Source organism: Anas platyrhynchos, chromosome 13 (genome assembly GCF_047663525.1).
Source record: "Anas platyrhynchos isolate ZD024472 breed Pekin duck chromosome 13, IASCAAS_PekinDuck_T2T, whole genome shotgun sequence".
NCBI classification, from domain to species: Eukaryota; Metazoa; Chordata; class Aves; order Anseriformes; family Anatidae; genus Anas; species Anas platyrhynchos.
In genome coordinates, this window is record NC_092599.1 from 1,011,137 (window position 1) to 1,024,028 (window position 12,892).

At 44.3% G+C, this 12,892-nt stretch overlaps 1 long non-coding RNA gene across 1 annotated transcript; it reads left to right on the forward strand.

Moving 5' to 3' along the window:
• The first annotated feature begins 2,431 nt into the window (after positions 1-2,431).
• On the forward strand, positions 2,432-12,253 carry LOC119718312 (uncharacterized). The gene is made up of 3 exons (XR_005269274.2): positions 2,432-2,638; positions 3,732-3,845; positions 10,402-12,253. It is a non-coding gene; the product is annotated as an uncharacterized lncRNA (long non-coding RNA).
• The last annotated feature ends 639 nt before the right edge of the window (positions 12,254-12,892 follow it).

Sequence of the window (12,892 nt, forward strand, 5' to 3'; positions counted from 1 at the left end):
TCTGGTAGCACTAATTCTACCTGTTAATCAATAACTTCTTTTGTTTAACTAATGTTTAGCCAAAAATGACAAAGAACTGCCCATGGCAATAACTGGAGATCTGACACACTGGAAACTCCTCTTAAACCTGCTACGATCGTTTATAGGCTGGCATAGGCAGAGATCTGCTCTGAGTGGAAGGAAAGGAGCAAGCCTTTTTCCCCTTGACTTGGTTTTGGTATGAAATTTGGAATCAACTTGCTGGTATGAACTTCCTTTGTTTCCAAAGCCAGCTATGTCAGCCCTTGTTGTGGCAACTGCAGTGTACGGACACCTTTGGGGGGCATCTTTATGAAGCTGGGGGACTGAGCGCCATGCACGGACCTAAATGCTTCATTAGGCAGATAAATGCCTTTCACAACCTGGCTGAAATAAAAAGGCAGCTTAGGTTAGCAGCCCTTTTTATCCCTAACAGTGAATTCCCTTCCTTTTCCCCGTTCATTTTGGAGTAGATCATTCATGTTCCGCTAACGCAGCGTAGGATTTATGCCTGTGATTTAGTAGGTACGAGCCACCTACTCCTGTCTCAAACACTTCGCCAAAAGTCTGGCATGCAACCCCCTCTGACATTACATGGACATTCTGCGAATTTGTCTCCATTCATCCATTAGTTCTGTGTTAATCTTGTTTATTGCCTCGTTGTTACTCTTTAAAAAATGCCGGCTCATTCGTCTTGTAGAGGCTCCCACTCAGATGCTGTCTGCTAATTTGATTTAAGGCGCTGTAACTCTTTAGAGCTGTCACTGCAAAATCTGCCTTCTTTTGGCTCAGGGCTGCTGTAAGGAGCTCATGGTCGGCATCGGCATCAGGATGGACGGGTTGTTAAAACACATCTCTGTCCAAAGTGAGTCTGGACAAGAGAAGCACATCCGAAATGACACGTCCCAGCGAGAGCCCTCACATTTTCAGCCAGGTTTGGCCAGCTGCTGTGGTGACACGCTGGCAACAGGGGCACAGACTCTTTCCCTGGTCCCACAGCAGTGGTGACAAAAGCACAGAAGGCTGCAGGAGGTGACATTAACGCTGAGGTTTTGCAGCTGCAGAGCAGTGTCCAGGCCGGGTGTGGGATTCTGCTGAGCTGTTGACCCACTTCTCTCACGGGGACACCATTCCCTGCATCTTGGGCATCTCAAAGTGACCTCCCTGGTGGTTTCTTTGTGGGCAGGTTGCATGCTGAGCACAGCGTTGGTGCCTTCTGAGGAACACAGCACTGAAGTCTGTAGTTGTGGATAAGTCTGGGTGGGAGAGGATGTTTCAAGAGTTTAAAAGATAAAGTTACTTTTGTTCTCTGATTGGGTCTTTGAAATATCTCCCTCCTGGGAAATTAATATAAATGAGAGACATACTCTGGTTACTACCTAAATAGCACCAGTATATTAATATTTTAATTCTGTAAAGGAGGCTCAGCAAAATAAACAATGCCAAAATGTAGAGCTCAGTGATGTGCAAAATAGAAAGTCTCTTCTCATTTGCTTGAAGCAGCAATGATCTTGTTTCATTTAAGCTAGATAGCTTACCCTCAGAATGATTGTGCAGAACATTTTTCTGTGTATGCATCATGAATGGAGTTGAAATACTCTCAAATAATAGCAGTTGATCATAATATAATAGGAAAAATGAGAGAACGATGTTACAGCTTGAAGCATATCAGATGCTATGCAAACAGACTTAATGTGCTCTCAGGCAGCGGCTCCACGACCATTAATACAGAGTCTGTGTCCTGTCACAGGACCCAGCATATAGATTTGATATAGAGCAAGGGTGAATGCACAGTTAAACTCCTGTTGTATTAGCCAGCGTGCACAAGATGATATTGATGTTGAATCAGGCTTTTCTACTGGGTGTGAGATAACAGACAATATCTGAGCTGTTATAGAGCTGGTGTGGCATGGAATTGGACCTGCAGAATGCATTTATAATCAGTGGGTGCACCATGTGCCCATGGCATCTTTATCAGGGATTAGGAATTCTAAAGATCCTTTTACGGAACTATCAAATGATGGCTGAGTTGCAATATGGAGGAGTGATATGCAAGTGATATTGAACTTGCATATGAAGTACTGGGAAAATTTAATAAAGAATGAAAGAAAATGAATTGCTTGTGATGGTTGATTGTGACCATGGTGTGTGCAGCAATCACAACCTGCCATGCATACACGTTGAAAGTGTGATTTCAAAATGTGGCTACCAGTCACACGGGAAGCCGGATTTACGGCTCCCAGTTGCATAACAGCATGTGGAAATAAATCTGGGCAAAGGAGATTCCCCAAACTTGTCATTATATAGATTTTATACAGCGCAGTTCCAGGAGAATTTATCCATTAATCACCTAAACAACAGAGGAAACAGAGTGCTACATAAGCATTATGAAGAAAGATGATTTTGCAACTGATGCTCATTTGACTAAGAGTATGAAAATGCAGTGTGCAATCCACGTAAATGGATATTGGCATAAAAGAACATAAAGACAGATTAAATTGCTGTAGTTCCCAACAGGTGACAACAACTGATTAGCTCTATATAATACACCGGTAGGAAGGCAGAAAGGAAGGCAAGAGCAGAAGTCTGGAGGAAGGATGCTGAAGAGGCCAGTATGCAGGTAAATGGAGTTTGCCATTTCTAGCTGGACAAATTTCATTTTTACAATGATAAGGTAATAAAATAAATGGTTTTGCTAACCTTATCATTATACTTTGATCTACTGTCTGAGCATTATTCTAATATTTATAGAGAAAAACATCTGCCTTCTAGTGAGTTCTGGTCTTTTTGGTTGAATTAGGTACCCAGTAAATGGTGATTACATTTAGGGGTATTCTTATATTATTAAATAACATAAAATGTGACCAGGGAACACATTAAGGCAGCAACTGGCAGACAGATTAACAAGTTGTTGCTGGGAGGAGGGAGGAGGAAGGGACAGGCAGAGACAGCACGGTCCCACACTCACACACGGACAGGTTTGCTGCCCGTGCTGGCCAGCCCTAAGCCCCCTGCTTGTTTCCACGCTGCTGGGACGGGGCTGGGGGCTGCCCTGACCTGGGCAAGGCGAGGACTGAGGGGGTGCATGGACCCAGCACCCCCCAGCCGGGGGGATGGCAGAGCTCGGCCTGTGCCTCTGAGGGTCACTGGGTTCTGGTGTATTTATAATTGCCATTTTATGAGAAGTAGAGAACTGTGCAGTCAAATAATAATAAAAGAATGAAAGAAAGCTCGAGTGTAAGTTAGAGCTACCCAGGGATTTTTCTAATTCATTTTCTGGCCTCGGCTATGGTTTTATGCGTTTCTTTCCTTTAAGCAGTCAATAAAAACACTCCTTGCTATGGCAACTGCCTCCTTCATCACTGAGACAGACATAATGCACCGTTCTAAGGACGCTCATGCCAATTAGCACTGAAAACTTTTATAGGCAAAGTATTTTAAAGGAGCTACTCTGTTACATTAGCATTTTCCATTAACCTCTTTATTTTTAATCACTCAAAATGTGTATTAAATGGTCTGATTCCGACTTGCTACGGGTATGATGAACAATGGAAATTTTGCTGGGATGCTGCTTCCTTGGGAGAGACACAGCAGGAGGGAGCATCCTGGTCTTTGATGCACATACAGAGCGTGTCCGTAACCATTCATATTCTAAAGTCCCAGCAGAGCACAATCCTGAATCAAAAGACAAAACTGCTTTTTTTAACTTTCAGCTGCAGTATGGTGCATGCCATATTTGCAAAACAGAGCTTGGCGCGTCTGCATAACTCATTGCTGTGGAAAGAGTCATCAGGATGATGAATTGAAACACAGCCATCTCCATTATGGTATGCCATGTATGTTTTTAAAAGCTATTTTTAAAATTAATACTACTCTGTAATGCTGATAAAGTAGCAAGAATTTATAATTTGTTGCACTCTTTCTAAATCCACATTAGTCTGCTTTCCACTTGACTGAATTATATTTTCTTATAGATATGTTTGTTTGAAATTTATTAATAGTGTATTAAGGGATCAAAACCTTTATTATTTAATGGGCGCATCATTTAAAAATGTTACATAAAGGCTGTGTCCTTACTTTCCACCACTAATTTATTCCTGAATATTTTATGCCAACACTGCTAGTGCTCGCTGCACGTGCCACATGAACGTTCCTGCTTATATCACAGGCTTCTTTCTCTTCATTGCGGGGCTGAACAAGGTATGGCTTCACCGTGCAAGGAGACACCTTGGTTTATGCTACAGAAAGAGGCTATATACACCAATGTGAAATGGGGAAGAAACCTTACTTACACTGCACCAAATCCAAGAGCACCGAAGGAGCCCCGGCAGCCCTGGGCAGCAGGCGCCGCGGTGCCTTCAGGCGCCTGGTTGTCTGCGGGTGCGCTCACCCCGAGTGTCTCATGTGTGAGACAATAAAAAGTTTGACGTTTGCCCCATTCATCATTAAGATTAACATTTCTATCTCAGCCTTCGTGCAGTATTTCAAATCTATGCGATGTATTAAGGAAGTCGAAGGGAATGCTGGCAAAACATGGCACGACTCGAACTGCCCCAAACATTTCCCCACGAGGCTTTTCCCTTCATCGTTTCTTGGTACTGGTCAAGGTGGGAAACAGAAGCGTGGCGGTGGAGCTGCAGGTGCCAGGAAGGATGCTGCCTCGGCAAGAGTGTGGTCCAAATGTTCTGGTGGGCATCCTCCATCTCTTCTGTCTTTCAGCACCAGAAAGGTCCCTGCCCTGGGAGTACCCTGATGCGGGACCCCTGCTGCCAGCTGCTGCCTGCAGGAGATGGCCGAGGTCCATCTGTAAGCCTCATGTGGCCGCCCCAAGCACAGCGTGGTCTGCGTGCTGGCCACCTCTCACCACGCACCATGGACATCCCCCCTCCGTGCTGGATACAGCCCACAGGAGCGGGGATGAAGGCTGGGCCGACTGGGCACCACCGGGACACGGTTACACTCTAATTGATCTTGTCTGCCGTCAGAACCACACCGTATGGGATGCCTGGTGCAGTTAGACAAAGACTAGGACATAAATATGCCCAAGAGAAACTATCAGAATTATTAATGGTGTTTTTCTAACCTTTTAAATGAGGTGATACTCACTTTCAACAGCACTGCCAGTGTTGGAATCTTTGATTTTATTTTTTTTTCCGAAGAGGTTTAATTGAGCTAGGTATAAATAGCATATCAGTAAACAAGACCTTTTGGCTGTGTGAATCATGTCTAAAATATTTGTAAGCCCTCCACAGCCTCTCTGATGGTGAAGAATGTGCTCATTAGACCGGTCCAGATGCATTCTGCAATCCATCGAGAACCTAACTTCTCCAGGAGATAAATCATTGCAGTATTAATGCAGGCAACAAGCACTGCAAGGCTAAGGCAGCTGCTCAGAGGCCCTTGGCGCGTGTGTTTGCTCAGGCTTTCCAGATTCACCGAGTTCCACACAAAAAGGTTTTTGACACAAGAACTGAAGGAACCTGTGTTTATCTTACTCCATTTAATCTACACCCTACCTCTGAGTATTCCAGAAGGGCTCTGAAAAATCCCATAAACAAACCTGTACTGAAAACAAAGTGGACACTGGAAAAAACAGTAATTTTGACTTACTTGGAAGTTTCTCAACTGACCACTTACATGACAAAGATCTCTGCCTAATCTTGACTTGGTAACGTAGATGGATTGTCCCCGTCTTCTTCAGGAAAGCATTTTGTTTTCCTCCAGTGATCTCCATGGCATTAATTACCTATGTTAAAATGCATGTAGAATTTTGCAGCATTGGAAACTCTGTCTTTATTTTTAAAGTCAAACTAAGCATAAAACCATGCGTGTATATGGAGATGCACATACACACTACCTAATTACCTAAATTATAAAACACACTTGCGAAGCTGAGGTTTAAAAGTCATGATCAAGAGAAGGGAAACAAGTTGGTTACACAATTAAAAGAAAGGAAACCAGAAGGTTGGTAACACGCTGGATGGTGAGTGCAAGTTACCTGCCAACACCACCTGCTGCTAACTCCTTCCTACTCCAGTGGCATCCTTGGTGTTTAGTTCTGATTTGAACTGAACACCGGCCTACAAAAAGAAAAAGACAAGTGCCACACTGGCTGTGATCTCTAACATTTATCCTCAAGATCACATGTATTGTACTGGCTGATGTTTTTAAGTCCTCTGTCCCCTGAGAATGACACAGATTATAACAGCAGTAAATGTATGTTATAAAGCATCCCAGCTCTGTTTCAGAGCAACTAATGCATACTAATGCATTCATACATCTGATATTTCATCATTTCTGGTGGGGATTTAATAGGTTAAAGTTGAAATGATGCATGGCATAAAACATGGCCCAGGTGCCTTTCAGGCATCTGGAAGGTGATTTTGTCAAAGGAAGTTTGTTACCTGTGCAACCCTCCACCACTTGGGGCATGGGGATTTATTTTCTTATGTGATAATGAGGTATTTTGCTCTCTGGAAGTAAATACACACTAATGGAGAGTTTTAGCAAAAGACTTTGGCATCTCAGCGCTGCTGTGCTGAAGAGGCCCTGCACAGCGATATGGAAAGGGACTCTTGGGCTGTAAAGGTTTCACATTAATTTCAAGGTATCACCTGTCTGCTTTATTTCAAAATCTAAGAGCTGCTGGCCGTATTCAGGAGATGCCCCCACGAGTTCTTGGTGACTTACAGCGTGCTGAGCCTCACCCCAGTGCTGCTCGGCATGCGCTCAGATCCTGCTGCCTGCAGTAATCCACTGTTTCTTTTAACAGCTCTTGGACATTAGATTAAGAGGTAATAAAAATCTCAAACATAATGGATGATTTTATTTTGGTAGCCTAAGTGCTAAGTAAACTCAGAGATGAGAAATATGAAGACAGTCCAAAATCTTAAACCATGTATTAAATTGTCATTTTTCAAGTATTTTCTAGGTTAAAAGAAGAACTGCAGCCACTCCCAAACTATATCTGGAACCCTCAAAGAGAGCAAAAGCACAGGTTGTGGTCAGAACAGTGTGAAATGTTCACAAGTGAACTAAGTTTTGCTTGAAATCTCCTCATCCATGAATCTCAGTTTATATTTGCAAAGTCAAAAAGGGACAGGCAGTGATTTATTTATTTATTTATTTTTATTTTTTTTGAAAAGTGGGAAGATCGAAAAACATGTTCTTGACCATTTCAGAGTTCCCTGTTCTTTAATTACTAATTATTTCCCTTGCTTTTTAATGAGTGCAAGCACACAGAGCTCCTAGCCCATAACCCCCCACAGTGATGCTTGCTGGACAGGACAAGGGGATTCACCCCCCTTGGGAACACAGGCGGCCCCTACACTGATCTACTCCAGATCTGAAATGACTATCTTCATTTTTTTTGTTTTTCACTGAACCTTGCTCTTTGTTGATGTGACGTCTGTGAAGGTCACAGATACGTCTGTGTGTATGTACACGCTTTGTACAGAGCAGAAATACAAGGACGTAGTCTTCAGTAATAAACAAAAGGCAGCTGATTCCAGTGGATTCAGAAAAGTATCAGCACTGCTACACACACCCCTGATCTCCTTCATCACTTGAAGACATTGACCATAAATCTGTGAGTCCAGTCATGGGCATACAGTTCCTTCACCCCTGAATAATTCTGCTGAGGTGGTCAAACAAGCAGGTATTTAATACGAACTGTGATAATGTCATTTGTGATTTGTTTGCCAGTCTGCTAAGAACCATTTATCAGGTTTGTTTCTGTATTTCAGAAGTACTGGTTTTCTATAAATCTTGAGAAATCAGAAATTGGACTAATGTTCGTATGCAAATTGCATCTTACTGGAATCTATGAAAGCGTTTGTAGGCTAGCAAAGTCTTCTGAGCAAAGCAGGATCATCACTAACTTCAACTGGAGCTATTTTTCACCCGTCTCTTTATCGAACACCAGTGTTTTTTTTTTTTCTTCTTTTTTTTTTTTTTTTCTTTTTTTTTTCTTTCTTAACTGCATAATTGAAAGGACAACATCTGGTTACTTATTTGTTGGGTGATCACCAGATACACAAGAGTCAAGTTTGCAGCGATGCGGAATAACACTATGGTCAGGAACTCCCTCAGCAGCTGAAGAGAAAGAGGCGAACAAACCCCAAAGCCGGGCCGTTCAGCTGCGTCCCCGTGAGCCCGCGGGCTGCTCACTGCACACGGGGCTGGCTTCGCCACCTGCACGCTGCTGGTGGGGAGCACCCCTTCCTCAGGGTGTCTGGCCAAAGGAGGAAGAGATATGGATGGCGATGTACTCCTCTGTATGGATCAAATGACAACATCTATCTGTTGATGCTCATCCTTTAGGTGTAAATTAGAACCAAGGGGCACACACCCAAGTAATAAGGAAATACTCTGCAATAACTCCATTAGGCAAGGTAGCACCCGCCATCTAGAGAGTTGTGCAAGAAATGCAGGGAAACACGTGATAGCAATTAAAATTGTAGACAACATCTTCCTCTTGATTGCAGAGGGTTTGTGCCCACTTTGAGCTGTCTGGTGCTCCTGCACCCGCAGTGAGGCTGCCTGGCTCTGGCTGCAGCCCTGCCACCAAGGAAGGGATGTGCCGACCTCCCACCGAAAACACACCCCAATGGGGCACAGAGCGGGCTCCTGAGCCAAACGTTGTTCTTTTGCCACTGACAGGAACAGAAGTGCTGTGGCGAGTCCCTGTGCAGAGGTCTGTGCTCCCACGTTCCTGGTGGTGTCTGAGGCAAATCACAGCTGTGTGCTGGAACCCACTGGGGCTGGCTGTTGGTGAGGGCTCCCTTCTCTGGTGGGCAGCGCACACACGTCTCAGCTTTTCAGCATTTCAACAAGAAACTCCTCACCTCCTCTCTGAGTGAAGCAATGAAGGAGATGCTCTATCACTTGAAGTCTCTGAGTGAAGAAAGGGCACCAGCCACAACCCATGGGTGGGGGGCCACAGGGAGGCAGTTGTGGAAGGGCAGGGGCTGTCCCGCTGCACCAGAGCGAGGCACAAATCAGGATATCAAAAACACACTGCTGGATCTCATTTTTTTTTTTTTTTTCTTAATAATCTTAATTTTTGCTAGCTGGTTTTAGCCTGATGTTGCTCTCAGTCCCATCTATCCCTGTCCCATCCTTACTATCTTGAAAAATAAACTAATCATAGCTGAAAATGCTAGGTCAAGAAATGAAAACAAAACCTGTTTATTCCTACGGTAATAGAACAAGTTCTAATGGCAGACTCAGCCCAACAATCTCTTGATCGCAACTCCAGCAAAAACAGAAGTAATTTATTCAATAAATTCTACCTCATTTTCTCGCCCTGCGTTGCCAGTATTCACAATTCTTCTATTCATCACAGTGTGATTTCTGCAGACAATTCTTGATCTGAAGTTCATTTGTAGTTCATCTGCAGAATTAATTTCTTTTTGTTGGACACATTAATGGCATATTACTTGTAATTCTTCTAATGAGGCTTCCAGCATGAACGTTTGGATTTGCAAGTTCAAAATTAGTTTTATGAAAATATTCCCCACTTGGTTAAAATTGATTTACAAAAAAGTCCAAGTAAATTGCTAAATATTCATGAGAAGTGTGTACAAAATACCTCTGAGCAAACATGAAATCACATAGCCAAGTATTTTGGGGAGCCATTTCTGTCTGGGAGGCGAGGGAAGCTGGTGGGACCCTATGCCCACCCATCAGTTGTCCTGCCCAGGAGGACCCCATGGTGCTGTGTCAGCATCCCAGCTAAATCTAGCCCGGTATCTGTAATTTTTTAGGTCTTTCCACAGCTGGCGTTAAAATTCCTCCATCTCAATTACAACAGGGCCGCAGTTCACTGGATCAGGCACGTAAGGGCTCAAGACCACATCACGCTGGTTCACCTCGTGTGGCCTTTGCTCTATTATTGGTTTCAATTCAGTGGTGTCATAAGCAGAAAGCAGGCTGCCTATAAGCCTCGTGGACCAGGAAGAAAAGAAATATTAATTCTTTTGTTCTCTGGAGGAAAGAGAGGTGTGTAGGCTACGGAAGGGACCAGCTGGGTCTGGGTCTTTCTTCTGGCTTCTTCCTCACCACCTGGCCCCACGAGTGGGAGCTTGGAGGAGTGTTGGGTGACCAAGGTCTCTGTGCACCTGCACTCGTTGCTCATGGTCCTGATGTTGGGGGGCTCTGGGCTACAATTTCTTGTAAAAAATCTTCCTACATTGATTTTTAAGCCATTCTGTCAGAGACGTGGAGTCCTCTGTGTGGATGCCAAAAACAAAAGTGAGATTCTTTCTGTCAGAGCCTTCAGCAAAATTCTCTGACCCTTGGGCTTGTCTGAAAATAAAGGCCGTATTTAAAATACATTTTTTTTTTCTTTTTTTTCTTTCTTTTTCACACCATCTCCTGCAGGTGAAGTCCCATGTCCCTGAAGACAAAAGCAAAACTCTCATTGAGATCTGACCCAATGTGCTTCTTCTGGGGGATGAGGGCTGCTGGTTGCATCTGCACCTCTTCAAAAGCCACCAGAAGTCATCCTTCAGGTGAAAACACCCGAGCCCTTTACTCCTTCTCAGTGGGAATGTTTCTGCGGTGGCTTTGGCACCCGACACCCCCCGTTGCAGCAGCTGGGGGCCAGGCAGCTGCCCACACTGGTACCTGTGCTGCTGGCCTGGGGGCTCCACGGCTCAGCCCCAACCACTGGCAGCCCCCAGCGAGCAGCACAGGCTGTGCAGCCAGCAGCAAATGCCATCTGGCGTGTTACGACTTCGTGCTGCGATATCAGTTTTTTTTTTTTTTCCCTGTGGAAGGCTGTGTATGTAAATGTGATGCTCGCTTCCTCGGCTGCCGGCAGCCAGTGGGGAACTTTGCTCCAGTAAAAACAAACTGAGCTGAGCAAGTCTCTCCCTAATCCTCTCTTATTCTTTGAAACAGGCAGGGCTCAAAGGGATTTGCAGCATGTTTCTCAGGATGAACCACTGGTGATTAACATTCATGCCAGGGCTGCTCCTCGTACATTTTTAATTCCAGTTACGCAAACCTCCGGGCAGATGTAGGGGCACACCAGGATCACAGGTGACCAGGTACAGGGGGCTTGGGTGCCACAGCCTGGAAATGCCTGCGGCAGAGTGGCATGCAGGTGATCTCTAAGCATTTGGGGTGCATAACATGTATATTAAAATATACTCCGTAAAAATAATCACAGGTTGCAGAAGAGAACTGACAGCTCTGCAGTAAGGGAAAGGCTTTATACCACCCTGTCATGCCATGCGTGTCAAAACAGATTGCATTGTCTGGAGAACTTGTGTGAGCTTGTATTGCCCTCATTTTTGAAAGAACTGAAGAACGCAGAGAAGACGAGTAAACTGCCAAGGCTGTGACAAGCCCCCTCCACAGGGTGCCACACTGTGGGGTGAACGGGGGGGTCCCCAGGGCTGGCACACTGCGTGCCCCAGAGATGTTCCCTCAGTGCTTCTTTGCAGCAGTCATGTTCTGAAAGCAGAACCAGGACTTGCCATCAGCAGGAGCATTTCTCCAGCAAAACACGGGCAAGCATTGCACATGGTAACCCATCCTCCAAAGAGCTTTCACTCATATTTGAAACCTGGCCTTAATCTGATTGTATTTACTTAAAATGAGCAATGACAGATCGATTGGAATTTTGATTGAGAAAGTAGTGAAAGGTCTGGCTCAGAAGATGGAAAATCTGACTATCTGACAACATCATACAGAGACCTCGCCTTAGATAGTAATGAAAAAATATTCCGTAAGTGAGCCTGGATGATTCTTTACATATTTCTTGTTCACTCCTTAGAGAACAATCTCTGTCCCTTAAAAATAGAAGAGAGGAGAAATGTTCTCGCAGCGGCGTTCCAGCTGGACGCAGACGTCCCCCTCCTGATTTATGCCCCACGTGTCGGAGGGGAAACGGCCCGAGCTGCGTGTCCCCTCGGGCTGCTGGGGCATGGCGCTCTGCAGAGCTCCCGCGGGTACCCAGCAGAGCTGTGCCGAGACCTCAAGAACGAAAATGTTAAGAAATCAGAAGTTCACATTATATATTGAACTTTTACATGCATATTTCTACTTTGTTTTAGACTGCGTGCATTGTCGATGCCAGCAGTCCATGTACTTTAACTCCAGGATGTCCCCGAGGCACAGGTGTGGGTGAAAGGGGTTTATCTGCCCACTCGTGGTCTCTACAGGGCTGCACAACTGATGTTTTCCTCTATATGGTTCAGCTGAGGTCGTCAGTTTGTCATCACACACAGCCGGCACTGCTCCTTTGCTGCTGCGAGCAGGATTCCGCCTGCCCTGACACGCAACTCAAATATACGAGGAAAACCATGGATAAGAAATTACAGTTTCAGTGTAACTGCTTCAATTTCACGCTGATTTGTGATATTCCTGATATACAGCAGCTACCACATATGCTGGGACTGGGGTTTTGTTTGTTCCAGAGGAGGCAGCAGTAATTCTTCTGTTGTTTTCAGTGGGTGAAGTGTCCACTAACCTCAGCAGAAATTAGCTCAAGCTGTAAGTTGGCAATGTCAAAACATGGGCAGATATGTTATTAATTTTGCAGATTTATCTAGTTACTTTGCATGCTTTATAACATAAACTTTTGCTATAATTTGGCATAAACAGTGTTTGCCTTTAAGGAAGCAAAAAAATAAATCAAGTGCCTTGATAGAAGTCAGCAACATATGCTTATCCATGATTAATTACATGCTACTTTTAAAGCAAAAAACAAAACAAAAAACACACACACACATACAAAAGCTGTTTGTGTTTGTGTTACAGAGAACAAAAATGTAACAGCATTTTTTTTTTTTTAAACTGAGTGCATTTTTAATACCGATTCAGAGAACTTTATATAGTTTTTTAAAGAAGACCCTTCTCTGCA